The sequence below is a fragment of the Oryzias latipes genome, chromosome 18 (assembly GCF_053564925.1).
Source record: "Oryzias latipes strain Hd-rR chromosome 18, Olatipes_Hd-rR_3.1".
NCBI classification, from domain to species: domain Eukaryota; kingdom Metazoa; phylum Chordata; class Actinopteri; order Beloniformes; family Adrianichthyidae; genus Oryzias; species Oryzias latipes.
The window spans coordinates 37088564-37110225 of record NC_136254.1 but is presented as its reverse complement, the minus strand read 5'-3'; the positions used below and the strand labels follow the sequence as shown (position 1 = coordinate 37110225).

General features: G+C 45.6%; 1 protein-coding gene and 1 long non-coding RNA gene across 6 annotated transcripts in view; one reads left to right on the top strand and one right to left on the bottom strand.

Moving 5' to 3' along the window:
• The window catches only part of tfr2 (transferrin receptor 2), a 92936-nt gene that overhangs the window by 43323 nt on the left and 27951 nt on the right, over positions 1-21662 (top strand). Inside the window, exon 1 of one of the 5 annotated variants that reach the window (XM_078936898.1) lies at positions 14214-14986. The exons of 2 other annotated variants lie outside the window; for them this stretch is intronic. The gene's annotated coding sequence lies outside the window, so the exon portion shown is untranslated. Of the gene's footprint in view, positions 1-14213; positions 14987-15552; positions 17149-20369; positions 20486-21662 lie in introns of those variants that run through there. 2 more of the 5 variants (XM_078936896.1, XM_078936895.1) reach the window with 2 other exon arrangements.
• On the bottom strand, positions 17575-20792 carry LOC144987461 (uncharacterized). Its single transcript, XR_013651344.1, has 2 exons — positions 20513-20792; positions 17575-18291 (listed from the first exon to the last, which is right to left on the bottom strand). It is a non-coding gene; the product is annotated as an uncharacterized LOC144987461 (long non-coding RNA).

Genomic DNA, 21662 nt, shown 5'->3' with positions numbered 1-21662 from the left:
TTCAACCCTTTCAGCTTATTCCTTTCAGCTACGACTTTTAGTCTTTCAAATCTTTGAACTTTTCAAGATATTCCAAGATTTTCCAGGATTTTCCAAGATTTTTGCTTCATTTAAATACATGGAGAATCCTTGAAAACCTTTGTTGCTTTCAAGCATTATAACTTTAACAAGCTTTCAGCTAGAGGCACCGTTCAAACATTGAAATGCTCACAAGGCTTTGGACTTCAACATACGTTTTGAAATTATTATGGGATGGCAACACAACCTACTGTTTGGTGGGCATTTTTTGACAAAATCTGAAGAAAATATTGCAATAAACGTCATCCATGCCTGGAACTGAACATATTGAAATTCACTGGATCTGGACATATAAGGAATGTGGGCGTGGTTAGCAAACAAACTTCGTTGCTAAGGACGTCCAAAGGTTTACTTTTTCCGATTTGTCTGAAACTAACGTCGATTTGTTCGTCATCCCCAGGCGACCCACACGTAAAATGGTTGCTATGGAGATAAAATTAATAGAAAAGCCGCCATTTTGAAAAAAGTGGATTTTCTGTCAACTTAGAACATGTAGCTTTTACCAATATGATACTCTTAAACAATGTGGTTTTTTGAGTCAGTTGATGATGCTGATGCTAGCACTTTTAGCCATTTTAGCATCATCTTCAAATTTTCAACAGTACATCCATTTTTTCAACAATTTCAGCTTTCATGCTTAACTCCATCTACAAATTTTGACCTGTTTTGGTCAATCTACTTTTACAATGTTCACCTTTGACTTTTGGTCCTTTAATTTTTCAAAATATTCCAGGATTTTCCAGGACATTTCAGCCATTTTTTCAACAATTTTTTAGCTTTCATGCTTAACTCCTTCTACAATGTTTGACCTATTTTAGACATTCTACTTTTACAATGTTCAGCTTTTTCATCATATTTCTGCTTTCATTCAGCAATACAGCATTCAACCCTGCATTTTCTTTTGGAAATGCAGCTCCTTCTAGTTATTAATATATCCATTCAGAATAAGGACTTTTGCATCGCCAGTATCTATGGTCCTAATGTTGACGACTCTTCCTTCTTTCACAGATTCTTCACCTCACTCTCAGCTCACTCTGACTCCACAATCATTATAGGAGGAGACGTCAACCTTGTTTTGGACCCTGAACTTGACAGACTCAGCACAGCAGCAAACCAGCGTACATGGCAGTCTGCAAGTATTCTAAAGCAGTACATGAATGATCTGGGTCTCTGCGACGCTTGGCGCTCATGTCATCCAAGCACTAAGGGGTTCACCTTTTTTTCTCCAGTTCACCATTCACACTCTCGTTTAGATTATTTATTAGTCAGTAACTCCCTTTTGAAAGAAATTAAAAGTTCCAACATTCATCCAATTATTATCAGTGACCATGCACCAGTTTCTGTTACTATTTCAAGGGAAGTACCCAGACCCTCGGGTTCAACCTGGAGGTTTAATAGATCTCTGTTAAAAGACCAGGAATTTATTGAATTCTTTAAAAAAGAGTGGGCAACCTTCTTAGAATTCAACAATACTTCTGAAATATCACCAAGTATTCTTTGGGAAGCAGCAAAAGCAGTCATGAGAGGGAAAATCATTTCTTATTCAACGCATAAAAACGCAAAGAGAAAGCAGATTTATTAGAATTAGAAAATAAAATAAAAACTCTGGAGACTGCTTATGCTGCTTCTGCACAGGAACACATACTGGGCGACCTGAAAAATTTAAAGCTGCAGTTAAATGACATCATCAATAAACAAACACAATTCCAGATACAAAGGCTTCGACTGGAAAGATATGAAAACTCAAATAAATCTGGCAAATTTCTAGCTAATCAGCTTAAAATTAATAAAGAAAAATCAACAATCACTTCTATTATGGACCAAACAGGGAATTTCACCCATGACCCGGTAAAAATTAATAATGCGTTTAAAGACTTTTATCAAAACTTATACACTCCACAGATCAATCCATCAGAACAAAGCATCAACTCATTTCTCAACAATATAAACCTGCCCAAGTTAAACGAAGATCAAATCACAAATTTAGACTCTCCGCTCTCGCTGTCTGAGCTTCATGAAGCTCTGTCACTTATGCCTAATGGTAAAGCACCAGGGCCTGACGGCTTTCCTGCAGAGTTTTATAAAGAATTCTGGGAACAACTGGCACCAACGTTTAATAAAACGGTAAAATTTATCAATGAAAGCCAATCTCTACCACCTAACATGAACTCTGCCAACATTATCCTTCTTCTAAAACCAGACAAAGACCCCACGAGTCCTTCAAGCTATCGCCCCATTTCTTTAATTAATGCAGATGTAAAAATTATCTGCAAAGCACAGAGAATAGAAAAAGCCTGTCATGGCCTGGCAGCTACTCCCTCCTCCCCCCTCCTTCCTGTGTTGGACGCGACCAGCTGGATTCACTCACCTCATCTACACCTTCCTTCATAAGCTCCTCCTGGATCATCAGCCGGTGCCAGTTCGTTGTTCCTCCTATGGTGCATAGTCTGGTCAGCTCATGTTTATGTCTCACGTCTCATTGCCTCACGCTCATAGTGTTTTTTCTCGCTCTGCCTCAGGACTTAAACCTATTGGATCCTCACCTGGTCGCTGTCCTCCTACGCTGCTGTCTATCCGCCTCAAGAAACCTCCAGCCAGCCGCCTCTCCTCGCCATGGTTCAAGCCTCGCCCACGCCGCAGAACTCCCTCAAGGAAATTCCTCCTCAAGATTTCTCCAGCTAGCCTTAGCTCTTTGACTAGAGATAAACCTGTCAAGACCTATTTCAGATTAAACCACTTGAAACTTACCATTGAGTCCTAGCCTCCTTCCGGGTTCCAGCATCTGGGTCATTCTGAACTCACGTCCGCATCATGACAGAACGAACTGGCCAAACCTCTGACCCAGCTGACCCGGAAGGGCTCCGCCATGCAGTTACCCAACAAGGTATTTTTCTGGGACTTCAGTCTAACTTACTCACTCGTATTACGTCTGTACAAGAGGATCTGGTTTCTCGCATAAACGGTATCACTCGGACTCTTAATGAATTTTCTGGTCAAACTTCAAGGCCCACAGTCTCTGCTCCGCCTCCTATTTCCGGCAACAACGCTACATCCGCTTCCACCCTCATCCCGGAAAATGTTCGACTACAGCCGGAACCTTTTTTCGGGGATGTTTCTGCCTGCGGAGGGTTCCTTCTGCAATGTGAACTGATTTTCCAACAAGCCCCCAGGTATTATCAAGCCGATCACACTCGTATCTCACTAATCATGAACTCTCTCCGTAGTAAGGCGCTGCAATGGGCTCAAGCTTTCCTGGCCTCCCATCCTATCTCGCATCTCCCTTTCGAACACTTCCTGGGAGAGTTCCGCCTCGTCTTCGACCGGCCTCGAAAGCAGGAGGAAGCCACCCGACGGTTGCTAGGTCTCAGGCAGGGTAACCGTCCGGTGAGTGAACATCTCATTGACTTCCGGATTTTTGCTGTCGAGGCTGGATGGCCAGATCCCGCACTCAAGGGGATTTTTTACCAGTCACTGAATGAGCGCATTAAGGATCATCTTTGCACCCAGCCCGAAGCAGGCACTTTCGAAGAACTTGTCACGGCCGCCCTGAGGTCGGACATCCGCCTCCGGGAACGCCTCGCTGAGCAGAAATGTAAGCCACCTCCATCCCTTGACTATCCCGTTCGCGACTTACCCCTGGCGGCTCCAGCGAGCCTAGCTTCGCCCCCCGTCAAAACTGATGAACCCATGCAAATAGGCCACTCCAAGCTCTCTCTAGAGGAGAGAAAGAAGCGTCGTGATGGGGGGTTATGTTTTTACTGTGGTCAGGCGGGCCATCAGGTCTCTCAATGCACCGCTCGTTTGGACTCCAGAAGCCCCTCGTTTAGGGACGGGCCACGGGGGGGTGACCCTGAACCTTCTCACGTTTCCAAGTTTTTACTTGTTCCTGTCAAGATTTGCAATAAGAACCAAGTTTTTGAATTTAAAGCTCTTGTTGACTCTGGGGCCGAACATAGTTTAATGGATCAAAGTCTCGTTCATGAACTCTCTCTCCCGGTTGAAGTCCTCGATAACGCTGTTAATGCTGCGGGTCTGGGGGGAAAACAACTTTCACGCATTACCAAACGCACCGGTCCGGTTCTCGTTATTACCTCCGGTAACCACAGGGAATACCATAATTTCTTTATCACTCAATGTCCGCAGACGCCGTTAATTCTCGGGTTTTCTTGGCTTCAGAAGCACAATCCCAGTATTGACTGGAGTTCGTCTCGCATTTCCAACTGGAGCACTTTCTGTATGGCAAACTGCCTGCAGTCTGCTGTTCCCCTCACCAAGTTACCTGACTCAGGACCCGATAAAGAAATAGATCTGTCTAACATACCCTCCTGTTATCATGACCTACGTTCCGTATTCAGTAAATCTAGGGCTAGTGCTTTACCGCCACATCGACCATACGACTGCGCTATCGAATTGCTAAATGGAGCTCCTCTTCCAAAGAGTAAATTGTACAATCTTTCCGGTCCTGAAAAGAGCTCCATGGAGGCCTATATTCAGGAGGCTCTTTCCCTGGGTCACATACGTCCTTCCTCTTCCCCAGTCGCTGCCGGGTTTTTTTTTGTGGAGAAGAAGGATAAGACGTTGCGACCATGCATCGATTTTCGAGAGTTGAATCAGATCACGGTCAAGGATAAATACACCCTACCATTATTAGAATCTGTTTTCGACTCTGTCCAACATGCTAAAATCTTCTCGAAACTTGATCTCAGGAACGCTTACCACCTTGTACGCATGCGCGAAGGTGACGAGTGGAAGACGGCTTTCAACACCCCGTTGGGCCATTTCGAGTACCTTGTGATGCCGTTTGGGCTTACCAACGCCCCCGCAGTGTTCCAGCGTTTGGTAAATGATGTCCTCAGGGACTTTCTTGATCGTTTTGTCTTCGTGTATCTTGACGATATTCTTGTTTTTTCCTCCAATGAAACACAACACGAACATCATGTCCGTCTTGTCCTAGAACGGCTTCTCGCCAATCAGTTGTATGTCAAGGCTGAGAAGTGTGCGTTTCATGTGTCCTCCGTCCCGTTCTTGGGTTATATTATCGAAGCTGGCAATATCCGTCCTGACCCCGCTAAGATCGAGGCTGTCGCTCAGTGGGAGACTCCACAAACCCGCAAGAAGCTCCAACAATTCCTGGGGTTTTCCAACTTCTATCGCCGTTTCATTCGTGATTACAGCAGTATTGCAGCCCCTCTCACGCAACTCACCTCCATCAATCGCCCTTTTGTCTGGAACTCTGCCGCTGATGCCGCTTTCAAACGTTTAAAGTCCCTGTTTGTTTCCGCACCTATCCTCATCCAACCCGACGTGGCTAAGCAATTCATTGTGGAAGTCGACGCCTCTGACTCGGGGGTGGGCGCTGTTTTGTCCCAATGCGAGGACGGCACGGGGAAACTTAAGCCCTGTGCGTTCTTTTCCCGCAAACTAAGTCCGGCTGAGCGGAACTAAGATGTGGGCAATCGTGAGTTGCTAGCCATCAAGCTCGCGTTGGAAGAATGGCGTCACTGGCTGGAGGGGGCGGAACAACAATTTATAGTTTGGACAGACCACAAGAACTTGGCATATTTACGCAGTGCAAAACGGCTCAACTCCCGTCAAGCCAGGTGGTGCTTATTTTTTGATCGATTCGACTTCGCCATCACATATCGTCCAGGCAGCCGTAATGTCAAGCCAGACGCCCTCTCACGCAAATACTCCAGGTCTGACGACAACTCTGTCTCCACCATTCTACCAACGTCCTGTTTTATAGGCAATCTCACGTGGGAGATTGAGAACAGGGTCCAGCAGGCCCAGAGCGAGATCCCTGCCGGTATCACAAACCCTCCTGGCACCCTCTATGTTCCAGACTCCCTCAGGTCCGAGGTCCTCACCTCACGTCTCGCCTGCCACGGAGGGGTTTTTCGGACTATTCGACTCCTTAAGCGTCGCTTTTTCTGGCCCACCTTGGAACGTGACGTCAAGGAGTACATAGCTGCTTGTAGTACTTGCGCTCGCTCCAAGACGTCTAACCGACCTCCTTCTGGTCTCCTGCTGCCGCTGCCCATCCCTAGCCGTCCCTGGTCCCACATTGCTGTGGACTTTGTCACAGGACTCCCACCTTCACAGGGCCATACGGTCATACTAACCGTCATAGACCGATTCTCCAAAGCCGCCCAGTTTGTTCCACTCCCTCAACTTCCCACGGCCACTGAGACCGCCGACGCCCTCGTCAACCACGTATTCCGACATCATGGGATCCCTTGTGACATCGTGTCAGATCGTGGCCCCCAGTTTACATCCCAAGTTTGGAAAGCATTCTGCTCCGCCCTGGGGGCCACGGTCAGTTTGACTTCAGGGTACCATCCTCAGGCTAACGGTCAAGCGGAGCGGGCGAACCAAGAGCTAGAGGCCGCCCTCAGATGCTTGGCAGCTCAGAACCATGCTGACTGGTCCAAGTATCTGATTTGGGCAGAATATGCCCATAATTCCCACACCTCTACAGCCACGGGACGGTCACCTTTTGAAGCCTCGCTGGGCTACTCACCCCCCTTGTTTCCTTCCCAGGAATTGGATCTGGCGGTTCCCTCTATCCAGCTCCATCTGCAGCGCTGTCAGGAGATCTGGCTGCAGACCAAGGCCGCTCTCGTCCGCACCGCTGAGAATAACCGCCAGATTGCCAACCGTCACAGGGGGGTGAGTCCCGAATACCAACCAGGTCAAAGGGTGTGGCTGTCCTCCCGTAATGTCCCTCTCCAGGGGTCCTCTCGCAAGCTGTCGCCCAAGTTCATTGGGCCTTATACGATCGACCGGGTCATTAATCCGACCTGTGTTCGACTTCGTCTGCCGGCGGCTCTGCAGATACACCCCACATTCCATGTGTCACAGATCAAGCCTGTTTCCGAGAGCCCTTTGTGCCCGCCGGCCGCTTCCCCGCCACCCGCCCGTACCATCGATGGGGCCCCCGCCTTCACTGTCTCCAAGATCTTGGACGTTCGGCGTCGGGGTCGCGGGGTCCAGTTCTTGGTGGATTGGGAGGGGTATGGTCCAGAGGAACGTTCGTGGATCTCGCGTTCGCTCGTCCTGGACCGTACCCTCATCGACGACTTCTATGCTGCCCATCCTGATCGTCGCCCTGGACCGCCTGGTGGCGGTCGTTGAGGGGGGGGTACTGTCATGGCCTGGCAGCTACTCCCTCCTCCCCCCTCCTTCCTGTGTTGGACGCGACCAGCTGGATTCACTCACCTCATCTACACCTTCCTTCATAAGCTCCTCCTGGATCATCAGCCGGTGCCAGTTCGTTGTTCCTCCTATGGTGCATAGTCTGGTCAGCTCATGTTTATGTCTCACGTCTCATTGCCTCACGCTCATAGTGTTTTTTCTCGCTCTGCCTCAGGACTTAAACCTATTGGATCCTCACCTGGTCGCTGTCCTCCTACGCTGCTGTCTATCCGCCTCAAGAAACCTCCAGCCAGCCGCCTCTCCTCGCCATGGTTCAAGCCTCGCCCACGCCGCAGAACTCCCTCAAGGAAATTCCTCCTCAAGATTTCTCCAGCTAGCCTTAGCTCTTTGACTAGAGATAAACCTGTCAAGACCTATTTCAGATTAAACCACTTGAAACTTACCATTGAGTCCTAGCCTCCTTCCGGGTTCCAGCATCTGGGTCATTCTGAACTCACGTCCGCATCATGACAAAGCCACTCCTCACATAATTGACTTTGATCAAACTGGATTCATCAAAGGCAGACACTCGGATGACAATGTCCGCAGACTCGTTAACATAATAGACTTTGCCACCATCAAAAACCAGGAAATGACTATACTATCACTGGATGCTGAAAAAGCCTTTGATAGAGTAAATTGGAAGTTCCTCATTGCTGCCCTCCATAAGTTTGGGTTTGGAGAATCATTCATCAATTGGATCAAAATATTATATCACAACCCCAATGCATCAGTTAGAACTAATAAACAGACTTCCAATAGGTTTTTTCTTGGAAGAGGAACTAGACAGGGTTGCCCACTCTCCCCCTCTCTTTTTGCAATATTTATCGAGCCTCTAGCTGCAGCAATAAGACAGAATGAGAGCATTAAAGGAATTAAAACCAAACACAGCCATCATAAAATTAGTCTATATGCAGATGACATATTACTGTTTTTAAGTAATATACATTCTGTAAATGAAACGGCAACAATCATTAATGAATTCTCTTCTATATCAGACTATTCCATTAATTGGAATAAATCTGTTTTATTACCACTGAACAGTAATGCGGAGCAAGGACTCACAATACCAGTCAAATCAGGCAATATAAAATATCTAGGTATTTATTTTTCCCCCAAAATATCAGAACTGGTGCAGCTAAACTACACCCCATTACTGAAAAACATACAGGACGATCTAACACGCTGGACCAACCTGCCTTTGTCCCTTATGGGCAAGGTAGCCACGGTAAAAATGAAAATCTTACCCAAAGTTAATTATCTCTTCTCAATGATTCCCACACAACCGCCATTAAAATGGTTCAAAACATTAGACTCATCCATATCAAGCTTTCTATGGAACAATAAACCTGCAAGAATTAGTCTAAAAACTTTAAAATCTGCAAAAAGCTGTGGAGGATTAGAATTACCTAACTTCCACAATTACTTTCTTGCAAATAGATTACAATACATCTTAAAATGGTTAAAAAATAATCCAGAAACCAACTCATGGTTAGACTTGGAACAGGCGTTATGTGGAAAGATCAACCTGTCAGATCTTCCATTTATTAGCCAAATAGTTAAAAAACAGGATTGTTTCAAAAGTATTAATATAAATGCTACTTTAACAGCCTGGTGGGAATTTCTGAAAATATCGAAATCATCAATTCAACCGTGCAAAATGACACCCATCTGGAACAACCCAGACATCCTCATAAACAAAAAAATTATCCACTTCCCAGCTTGGCAAGCAGGGGGCATAAAACAACTAGAGCACATAATTATTGATAGAAGATTCATAACTCCCCAGGAACTTCAAGACAAACATGGAATATATAACTTCTTGGAATATCAGCAACTTAAATCAATTATTACTAAAAAGTTTAAATACAGAGACAACGATTTAAAGCTACCAGATGTAGTTACCACTCTGATCAATTTCTCAATGAATAAAACTCTCCAAAATATACAAACTTTTATGCAATTTAGATAACAATATTTCACTTCCGACAACAAAATGGGATGCAGATTTGAGCATCAGCACAGATGAAAGCTTCTGGTCAGAACTTTGTCTAAACACCTTTAAAATGACAAAAAGTCCAAATCTGCAGCTAATCCATTTCAAAACTCTTCACAGAATTTACTACACTGGACAGAGGATGTTCAAGATGGGTCTCAGTAACTCAGACATTTGTCAGCACTGTGACAGTAATCTACCCGATAATTACATGCATGCACTGTGGTTCTGCACGCCTGTCCAGGCTCTCTGGCAGCAGGTATGTGCCGATCTATCAGTCTGGCTTAAGGTTTCAATCACAGCTTCACCGTCACTTTGTGTGCTTGGTGACATGAGTGCCATCGATGTAGAAGGAGGATTAGGCTCTATCATTTTCATAACTCTTTGCATTGCTAAAAAAACTATTTTAATAAATTGGAAAAGCAAGAAAAATATAAATATAACTCAACACAGAAATCTGCTGCTTGATCATATCAGCTTGGAAAAAATGTCAGCCCAAGGTTCAAGTAACTTCGAAAGAATTTGGTTTCTCTGGTCTCCCATAGCTAACTCCGTGACTTAGGGGGTGGGGGGGGCCTGGTCGTCGCTGCTCCTTGCCCTTCTGCCGTAGGCCGGGGTGGGGGTCGGGGCTTCCGGGGCCTGGCGGGGGGTGGTGGGGGCTCCGTTGGTCGGGGGGGTCGGGTCCGGCGCCTGGGTGGGGCGGGCTGGGGCGCTGCGTGGTCCTCTGGGCTTGGGTGTGGGGGTGCGTGGTGGGGGGGTGGGGTGTTGTTCTGGCTTGGCTTGGGGGGGTGGTCCCTTTGCCTGTGCTGGGGGGGGTTGGCGGGGGGCGCTGCTCGGGGGGGGGGGGGGGGCCCAGCGGCGCTGGATGGGCTCCCCATCTACACCTGGGGCTGGGATCGGCCCTTCCCTGGCTCTGGGGCGGGACGGGACAACCCTCTCGGGGCCCCCGGTCGCTCTGGGTGTCATCCGCTTCGGCTGCCGGGTCTGGGGGGTGGGGTGGGGGGTCTTGCCGGCCCTGTCCTGTGGGGGGGCATTCTGGGGGAGGGGGGGGGGCACTATTGGTACGGGGCAGGGGGGGTTGACGGGTCGGGGTCTCCGCTGAGGCCATCGGCGGTTTCCCCGGCCGGTTGGCTGCCTCGGTCCCGTCGAGGCCTGACCAGAGCTCTTCTAGGGCCGGCGTTTGGGGGTGGGGGCCTGGGCTTGCTCCGGGGGGGGGGCAACGCTTTCTGGCTCCTCTCTCTCTGTGTGGGGGGGGTGGTGCTGGGCCTGGGGTGTCGGCGCCTCCGGGGGTGGGGCCCCTGGGCTGGGTGGGCCTGGCCCCCTTGTTGGGGGGGGGGCGGGGGACAGCTGTTTGACCACCGGGGGACAGTCTATCAGCTGTCCCCAACTTACCCCCTTCCTCATATAACCTCATAACAGGGTGAGGGGGTGGGGGGCTTAGCCTGCGATGAGCCTGGGGGGGGGGGTTACTAGGCAGTGGCCCCCCTCCTATGGTTGCCGTATGGAGTGGGCCCCCTCTTTCGGTTTTATTTGCACTTTAAACATGTAGGGCCCTTGGTAGGGGGGGTGCTTGGACATCACTGCCAGCAAGCAGCAGATGTCCTCCTAGCACCGTACCCGCCAATTTTAACCGCACCTTAGACATTTAGGGCCCCTTGGTGGGCTGGGTGAGGGGACGTCACTGTGAGTAATCAGGAGATGTCCCCTTAGTGCCCTACCCGCCAATTTTAACTGCACCCCCCTTAGTACATACACCCCCCCCCCTCAATATATACATCCCAACATAAACACACTCATGCACACACACACTCTCTCAAACACACATACACGCACACACATTTTGCAAGGAAGGTGGGACCTAGGACCATCTGTCCCCTGCCTCTTCCCTGGTGGGGGGTACGGGCCCCTTTGCAACGGCGGCCGTGTCCCCGGGGTGCCGGCTTCCTGGGCCCGGCGGTGCTCTCTCCGCGCGGTGGGGGGGTTCACATTACATCTGAGCCGGGGGTGTCTGGTCCCTGGGGGGTGGGTTCTGGTCCTTGCTCCTGAGTGCTGGGCCCCGCCAAATTTCCAACTGTGGCCGAGCCTGGTCGGGCCATATTTACAACACCCCTTGTGGGCCCTCTTTTTTCCCCGGGGTTCCCCCCTCCTGGGCGGGGGCGGCGGGCCCCTGCCTCGCTCTTCCCTGGACCAACCGTGGGCCGGGCGGATGGCTGCCTGGAGTGCGGAGCGGGTCTCCCTTGGGGGGTCCTGGCTCGTACCTGGGGTTGGGGCGGGGGGATGCCCGGAACTCCTGGGTGGTGGTGGGGTGCTCGTCTGGGGCTGTGGGCGTCCTTCTCCGGTGGGGCCCTGCGTTGGGTTCTCCCGGCGCGGCGGGGGGGCTGCTCTCCTGGTCGGGCTGGGGCGGCGCTCTCTTTCCCTCCGTGCCTCCCTGCTCTCTGGCTCTGGGGGCCTTGCGGCGGCCCTGCTGGCCCTGGCCTGGGTGGCGGGCTTGGTCGCCCGGGCGGCGGTTGTTCCCTGTCGGTTCCCGTGTGGCGTTGGGGGGATTCCGGCTGCCGCTGCTGGTGCGGTGGGGGTCTGGGTGTGGGGGTGGCTGGGCACTCTCCCTCCTTCTTTTCACGTTCCACCATCCATTTTAGAAGAACATAAACACTCACCTGGGCACAGGTGTTAGCTCACCTTTGCACTAACAGTTTGCATGACTGAATGACTGAAATATTTCACATTAGTTGGATTTAAGGCATAAGTATGCGTGTGTGAACACTTTCTGTTTTGTGTACATGTTGACAGGTGGAGATTTTTGCAACTAACAGGTGTGTTTATAACATTTGAGTGTGTGTGTGGACAGGCTCCGCCCTTTTTGTACTACATTTGAACCTTACCGTAATGATTAACAACCAGTAAACTTGTTGCTTTATGCTGCTTCATGGTCTTACCCCCCTTCCCCTCCTATTATCACCCCCTACCCCCCCTCTCTCTATCACCCCCCCTCTCTAACGTCCCTCTCTCTTCTTCCCCTCTTTCCTTTTCCGTCCGGTCCAACACCAAAGATTTTCAGACATGTTTGAAATTAATAAAGGTTGGCCTCAATTACAAAAGGGGTTTATTCAGGCATACCTTTGGTTTGTCTGAAGATTAATAACTCCTCTTGTTAAAGTAAAATATGTCCAACCCAAGAGGCCCTCAGCTCTCATCTGACTGCCCAGTTGTTGGACAGGACAAGTTGAAAAAAAAAAAAAAAAAAAAAAAGAAGAAAGTCACTCCAATGAGAATGATGGAAAGTTTTGGTCCAATCAGGGGAGATCAAATCCTCTTTTCTCATGGCACCAACCGGTCAGCAGGGGGCGCTATATTACTGAATCATTTTAGTTACAAACCGAGATGGTTCTGGTCACTGGTTACTTTGATAAATGTGTTATTCTGGGAAATGTATATGAATATAACTCTGCAGCACAAAACCAAATCCTGTTTTCAGACTTTACAAACTCTGTTAAAGAACCAAAGATATCCTAGCAGTAATCTCATCATTGGAGGTGATTTTAACATGGTGGAAGATGAATACCTCGACAGATTTCCTTCAGCATTTCTAAACCATCCTTATAATCTTACTGTTAACCTTTACAGACATTTAGGAAGAGCAGTTTCTGTTGGTCATAAAGGAAAGGATCCTTCCATCCACCATGAAGCAGGACGTCATCACCCTGATCCCTAAACCTGATCCTGAGGGATCATTTCAGACCAACATCCCTCCTCAGTAGAGATGATAAAACATTTCTGCATCTAGATTAAATGGCGTATACTTATATAGCGCCTTTCTTCCTACAAGGACAAAGCGCTTTACAGTCACAGACCCATTCACACACACAGTCTCACACTGGTGGTCGCTCCGCTGCCAAACACAGGCGCCCGCCTACCACCAGAGGCAAGGTGGGGTTCAGTGTCTTGCCCAAGGACACTTCGACTCATGGGCGTGCAAGGCGGGAATCGAACCTGCAACCTTACGATCATGGGACGACCGCCCTACCGCTGCACCACGGCCGATTAAAAACAGGACTGAATCAGATCATCTCACACACACAATCAGGGTTTTTAAAAGACGATCAATTCACAATAATAGCTTAGTTATTGATCTGATAGACTAGTCAGTTAATTGAAGATGATGGCTTCATTTTATTTTCAGATTTCTTTAAAGCCTTTGACACGGTTGAACACAAATTTATGTTTCAGACTTTAGAATTATTTGGATTTGGACCTAATTTCATAAGTTTTGTTCAAACAATCTATGATAATGATAGTAACAGTGTAGTTATTTTACCAAATGGCATTTTTATAATAATCAACAAAGGAATTAAACAAGGTTGTCCACTTTCACCGTTACTTTTTATAACAGCAACAGAAATGTTATCAATACTTGTAGAAAACTCTGGTTTCTGTAAACTCCATGTCCTGGAGAACAGTTATTGATGAGTCAGCTGGCAGACGACACGCCCACATTCATGATCAATAATCAGGATCACAGTGAAGGTGGACTTAAAGCCATAGACTTTCAACGTTTGGATGCTATGATTCAAATGAATTGGCTTAGGTCTTTTCTGCAAAATGAAAGAAATATTTGGTTTCATATTCCCTCAAACATCTTATCTCATCTGGGGGGCATTGAGTTGCTCCTAAAATGAGATTTTGATGACAGAAAACTTCCTATTAAACTTTCTACTCATCATCAGCTGCTGTTCCTGTATGGAAACTCCTATTCAAACTGAACTGTAGTCCACACAACACTCCATGTGGAACTGTGGGGATATTTGATGTAGGAACACATCCATATTTGACAAACATTGGATGATAACGGTATCTGGTCATTACTACATATAATGAATGATAATGGAAACATTATCTCATCTAAAACTTTTTCCAGTGACAAAAGCACATTATATTATTTGGATAGTTTATGGTGATAATCTATTTGATTTGACATTCAATACTTTATTCATATCTGGGAAATATTTCATTCACAAGAGCAGATTTTAAAAACCAAACCATTATTCAATACATTTCATAAAGAGATCAGTTTATATTTTAAATCTCTGAAATTTATAAAAAACAAAAATGCAATAAAAGTGTCTATTTTCATTGAAGATCACATGCTGTATGACAAATCCCTAGTATTGTAAACTACAATTCTAATGTTATTTTTCCTTTATTTGTTTTTTCTCTCTTCTTTGTGCTGTCACTATGTGTATGCGTTTGTTTAAAGTTCAAATAAAAAAAAACCTTCATTCACATCCTGGTACGCTCTCCGTCCATCTTGCTGTGCTACTTCTGCCGCGTCGAAATGCATCTTGGGATATTGCTGACATCCGGGTGTGATGCTAGGAGCTAAGAGCTAAGTCCGATAGGCGAAGCAGCCAGCCTAACCTTATGATATTTTTCTGATTCTGGTGTGGGGGCGTCCGTCTCCTCGCGTCTGCCCCTCCTTTTTCGGCTAACAGCTGTCCCTGCGCGTCTCTGCAGAGAAGCGTCCTGCAGCATTCGGGTTGTCGGTGGCGTTAGATCGGGAGACTTTTTGGCCTTCTTGAGTGCCGTGATCGCCAGAATCTCTTGGTGAGCGGCGTGCTGCCATCTTGTTACCTTGGCCTCCTCCTCAGCTCTTGGGAACCATTCCTTTAAAAGATCCACATGAAGCACTCTGCTGGAACGTGCATGATCTGGAGTAGACACCTGGTAAGTCGTGGCTCCAAGTTTTTTGTGCACCACAAAAGGACCTTGCCATTTGGCCAGCAGTTTACTGTCGCTTGTTGGGAGCATCACAAGAACCTTCTGACCTGGGAGGAAGCTTTTGTGTCGTGCTTTCCTGTCATACCAGGTCTTCTGGTACCGCTGAGCATCAGCCATGTGGTCTTGAGCCAGCTCACTCATCTTCTGCAGTTTTCCTCTCATCTGTAGGACATAGGAAACTACATTAACAGGTCCCTCCCTCCCCTGATCTTTGCCCCAGGTCTCCCTCAGCAAGGTCAGAGGTCCCCTTACTTCAAAACCATATAGAAGTTCAAATGGGGAAAACCCAGTTGAGGCCTGAGGAACCTCCCTGTAGGCAAAAAGGAGGTAGGGAAGCCACTGATCCCAGTCAGAACCAGTATCATTAACAAACTTACGGAGCATCTGCTTGAGTGTTTGGTTAAACCGATCAGTCAGTCCGTCCGTCTGTGGATGACAGGGGGTTGTTGGAATACTCTTTATGCCCAGGAGCTGGTAAACCTGTTTAAGCAGTGTAGACATAAAGTTAGTCCCCCGGTCTGTTAAGATTTCTTTAGGGAAACCCACTCTTGAGAAAAACTGCACCAGAGAGAATGCAACAGCTTTTGCCTTGACACATTTCAAAGCAAAGACTTCTGGGTATTTTGTAGCATAATTGGTAATGACCAGCGTGTAAGGATTTCCAGCTCTGCTTCTTTCCTCAGGTTCAACCATATCCATGCCCAAACGTTCAAAGGTTGTCCCAATAATTGGAAGAGGCTGAACTTTTCACGGATGTCTTCTGGCACTGAGGGCAACTCTTACAGTTTTTGTCAATGTCTGCATGCAAACCAGGCCAGTAAAAGTGTTTAACAATGCGAGCAGTAGTCTTGTGCTTCCCCAAGTGGCCAGCCCAGGGAATAGAGTGGCCCAAGTTGAGAATTACATCTCGGACACTCTGAGGGACCACTAGCTGCTTTGTTTGACCACGCTGATGATATAGAACACCATCATGCGGAAAAAACTCCCTCCTTTTCTTAGACTCAGTCAATTCTTTAGCTTTCAGAAAACAGAACAACAGTGTTGGATCATCCTGCTGCATTTTACTGATGTCACTCGGCAACTCAAAACCCAAAGCACTGTCTGGAGTTGTTTCAGTTGTTGGCTTCACAGCTGTGTGCTTAAATTTCTCTTGCCTCCGTTGACTACGTGGCTTGCGAGACTTTCCCGGGTTTGTCTCTAGCTCAGCATCATAGAACGGCAAAGCACTGAGGAGTTGGGATTGCTCCTCCTCAACTTGAGTCTGCGCCCTTGTAACTGCAACATTGCTATTTCCTTTTGTGTCCAACAAGTCAAAAAGAACAGGAAGGTCATGACCTAGGACCGCTGGAAAAGGCAGATCATCCACAACACCAACATTTAACAAATGTCTGGCCTTGGACTTCAATATAAAGTTCAGCAGTGGGGTATATTTTCCTATTCCCATGCACACAGCAGATTGAGATGGTCTCACGGGTACAAATAATATTAGCTGGTACATGCCGTCTCTGCACGAGAGTGTGTGCTGCCAGTGTCCACAAGAGCCTTATGACTCTTCCCATTAATTCTTACTGTGGTCAATGACATAGATTCACCTTCTTGGGTTTCTGGTGGAAGCCTTTGGTATGGAACAAGGCACATTTGAGTGAGCTTCACTGGATTTTTTGGACATAATGGTTTAATGTGTCCTTCCTGCCCACACAAATAACAAATCTGTGTTTTACTGGAAGGCTTTGCTGGTCTGGTCTGTTTATCTTCCCCCAAAGGAGTTCTATTCGTACCTGGGGCAGACCTCTGGTGGTATTGATGGTTTGCTGACCTTCGAGAGTCTTTGAAGGCCTGCCATGCAATGTTGCTCCATGGAAGCTTTTTCTTTCTCCCTCTGCCAGGGAGGCCACTTCAGCTGCCGAGTTAGGACCATGTTCCTTTATCCAAATCTGAGGCTCAGGTGACACCATTCTTAAATATTGTTCCATGATTATTATTTCAGCCATTTCTTTTGTTTTTTTACTTTTAGGCTGAATCCACTTGTCATACAGCTCTTTCAGTCTGGCATACAGCTCTTTGGGAGTCTCCTCAGGTCCAACTTCCAAGGAGCAAAACCGTTGCCTGTAAGACTGGCAGTTTTCACTTTGTCATAATACTTTGAGTCATCAAAATCCATGCCAACATAAGCACTCCTAGCCTTACCAGTGACCAATGGAATAAGGCGGAAAGCCCAATCAGATCTGGACCACTTGCAAGCTGTAGCCATTCTTTCAAAAGTTACGAGGAAATGTTCAACATCATCATTTTCTGAGAGTTTTTCCAACCATTGCTCTCTAGAAAAATGAGGCTGACTAGGTGCTGGTGGTTCACATTCTGGGGCAGATGTTGGTGGTGAAGGTTGATTGTCAAAGTTTGACACATCTGGAGGATCAGGTGCTGATGAAGTGAGTGTAGCACCTATGCTATTAGGCAGAGGTAGTCAGGCTACTGGAGCAGATATAGGTTCGCACGGAGTGGTGTGTATTGAATAAAAGAGCCAAGAGTCAATATAAAGGTAGCATGGAAAAAGCCGGCAGTTTACTGAACAATTGATAAACAACAATAAATATACAAATTTGGTTCTTAAGTTATGTTAAGACACCTCTTAAACACCCTTTATGTTGTTTTTTCCTTTACTTTTTCTGTTAAAGTTCAAATAAAAGGTTTTGTTCAAGTTAATTTCAGTTTCAATCTATTTTACTTAAAGATGACCGGTCATTTGGTTTAAAGGGATTTTAGTCACAGAACTAAATTTGTTTAACTTAAATTTAGTTTAAGCTTTCTTTTGAGTTCACTATATTTACCCTTTTCACTTTTTTGTAAATCAGTTTTGTCACTTTAAATTTACACCAAAAGTATCCTTTAAAGTTACAAAATATCAGATATCAAACAAAAGACAATTCAATATGCAAAGCAAACAAAGAACTGTTTTTCTAAATGTCCAATTGCTTAGTAAATCCTTTAAAGTTTGTTAGCAGATGTATCCAGTTTTTGGTAGTGCTCCTTTAAAGTGTATTGGATCCACAGTTAGTGTTCAATCTCCTACCGCGACCTTGGCAGAGATTTTGTAGTAGTGAGTTAAAGTAAAGGACCACGTGATGCTCTACAGGCAGTCCGGATTATCGTGCTCCTTGGGTAGGCTCGCCATCCATGGATCAGGAGAAGTCCAGAACGATCCGGTCCGGAACAGTCTCCCAATTACTCTCGGGGGGACTCAAAAACCTGGCCTGCAGGACAGGCCATAAAAATAATTTTAGTCCATATGCAAAATAAAAACCACTCCAAAATGAAAGCGGAGCCGCACTAGAAGGCTACGTGACTCTTTAGAAACTTAAAATGGCGGCTGCTCTTTTTTCTTTTTCATACATCCAACTCTACTTGCAGAATTAGCTTCTTTTCACACAAAATATACCCAAAATACATCAAATAAAATACATTCATGTTTCGAAGTGTCAAAGAAAGTTATAAATAACTCAAAAGTACTGTTTTGTCGTCTTTTCACAACTTAAATTGGTCTCAACTGGGCTCGCCTCATCACGGCAAAACCCACGCCACAAAACGACGCTGAAGTTGGCTTCCGATTCACAGCTTCCGATTCGCGAAGGCACTAAAGAAACATTCCGCTGCATTTTTCGCATTAAGATCACCCAAAACCGGGTCCTGTTCAAAAACCACTGGACCTGGACTGCTCAAACCTGGATTAAATTATACATTAGATACTAAAGAACACATTAAATACAGTTTCTGATTTGTGAAACCTTCCTCTGATTTGTGAAAATGTGAAATAGGTTGATTTTTTTTATCGCATTTTACGCACTGAGTCCACTTCAGACCAGGTCCTGTTCAAAAACCACTGGACCTGGACTGCTCAAACCTGGATTAAATTATACATTAGATACTAAAGAATACATTAAATACAGTTTCTGATTTGTGAAACCTTCCTCTGATTTGTGAAAATCTGAAATAGATTGCTTTTTATCGCATTTTACGCACTGAGTCCACCTTAGACCAGGTCCTGTTCAAAAACCACTGGACCTGGACTGCTCAAACCTGGATTAAATTATACATTAGATACTAAAGAATACATTAAATACAGTTTCTGATTTGTGAAACCTTCCTCTGATTTGTGAAAATCTGAAATAGATTGCTTTTTATCGCATTTTACGCACTGAGTCCACCTTAGACCAGGTCCTGTTCAAAAACCGCAGGACCTGGACTGCTCAAACCTGGATTAAATTATAATTTAGATAGTAAAGAACACATTAAACACAGTTTCTGATTTGTGAAACCTTCCTCTGATTTGTGAAAATGTGAAATAGGTTGATTTTTATCCCATTTTACACACTTAGTTCACTTCAGACCAGGTCCTGTTCCAAAACCGCAGGACCTGGACTGCTCAAACCTGGATTAAATTATAATTTAGATAGTAAAGAACACATTAAACACAGTTTCTGATTTGTGAAACCTTCCTCTGATTTGTGAAAATGTGAAATAGGTTGATTTTTATCCCATTTTACACACTTAGTTCACTTCAGACCAGGTCCTGTTCCAAAACCGCAGGACCTGGACTGCTCAAACCTGGATTAAATTATAATTTAGATAGTAAAGAACACGTTAAACCCAGTTGCTGATTTGTGAAACCTTCCTCTGATTTGTGAAAATGTGAAATAGGTTGATTTTTAATCGCATTTTACGCACTGAGTCCACTTCAGGACGGGTCCTGTTCAAACACCACTGTGGGAAAAAGTATCATTTCATCGAATTTTATGCAATTTAAGGATAATGGGGACAAGGGAAGGACAACTTTAAGGAAAACACCATAACAGGAACTTTAAAGTAAATCAGAAAACAGACCAAGAAATATTGAACAAAAAAACAAAACTTAAGTCAGGGGTACATGCTAACCATGACCATAACTATTTGTCCAATCTGACATCTGTTTCCCAGTTTCTTTTGTATGTTCAGATTTTGAGACTCCGTGCGTAAAATGCTATAAAAATCAATCTATTTCACATTTTCACAAATCAGAGGAAGGTTTCACAAATCAGCAACTGGGTTTAACGTGTTCTTTACTATCTAAATTATAATTTAATCCAGGTTTGAGCAGTCCAGGTCCTGCGGTTTTGGAACAGGACCTGGTCTGAAGTGGACTAAGTGTGTAAAATGGGATAAAAATCTACCTATTTCACATTTTCACAAATCAGAAGAAGGTTTCACAAATCAGAAACTGTGTTTAATGTGTTCTTTAGTATCTAAATTATAATTTAATCCAGGTTTGAGCAGTCCAGGTCCAGCGGTTTTTGAACAGGACCCGGTTTTAGGGTGGTCTTAGTGCGAAAACTGCAGCGGAATGTTTCTTTAGTGCCCTCGCGAATCGGAAGCTGTGAATCGGAAGCCAACTTCAGCGTCGTCGCCAAAAAAGTAGGCAAAATACAAAACAAAACTCACCAAAACTCGTCTCGTAATGGTATAAAATCTTATTTGGCTCACACCCCTCTTCCGGTCTGGCTAGACAACAGGTTTGCACCGTTATTTTAGTTTTTCACCGTAGTTTTTCAGCTAATGGCTACTCTGCTGCGCGTGCTTGCTGTCTCTGCCCTAAACAGGCCTCTCTCTCCGCTACGCACCGCACAGGTTGGGGGGGCTCTTGAAAAACTTTAAACTTTATCGACAACAAAAACAATTTCTCTTTTTAAACAAAAATAGTAATAAAACCTATAAATTATTAATGTGAATACTATTTATATTTTTATCCTCAGAACCTTTAGCTGTTTTTATCATGTTGTTTATTAATATTTATTGACCTTTTTATATCATTGTAAAATGCTCTATTATTACTGGGGTTACATGAGTTCTGGGATAGGAGAAGTACGGGCCTGCACCTCCATCTGAAGAAGCTGAAACTGGTGCTGCAGAGCTTTGAGACGATGTTCTTGCCGTTTAGCTTCCTCCTGAAGTTGCAGGTCTCTGGCTTACTGTTTTCCCATGAAAGCCTGGAGAATATCAGTCAGATTTCTCAATATTGGCTCATGTGTGTCTTCACCCGTCAGTACCTGGTGCAACCCCTGTAGCTCCACGTTCCTCCTCTTCACGGTCTCAAGTCCCCTATTCATGTCCTTGTTCTCTGGTCTCACTACTCTTCCTCCACGATGCATGGTATACTCCACAATAAACTGCAGGTGTCAAAAAAGGGGAGAAAAAAAATTCTGTGTCCTCAATTGCTGATCCCACTTCTGACACCACATGTGATGGATCGAGCGGCCAAAGAGGACAACAGAAGTTTATCAAAAATGAAAGTTTTAATTTTCTCATAAAATGTAAAAAGATTTACAAACTGGGCCCTTAAAAGAGGTCAACAGAAACATAATGAACTCAGACAACAAACTTAACTTTAACTTAACCAACTGAACAGACCAAGTAACAGAAACAAACTGACCTAACCAAAGACACAACAAGGGAACATATATAGTGGCTGATCAGACCACCTGAGAAACATGGGGGGAAACTAACATGACTACACAAACCTTTAACAAAGACTATAAAGACAAGACTAAACACAAAAGTTCGTCTCTTAGTGGTAAAGAAAATCATCAATAGT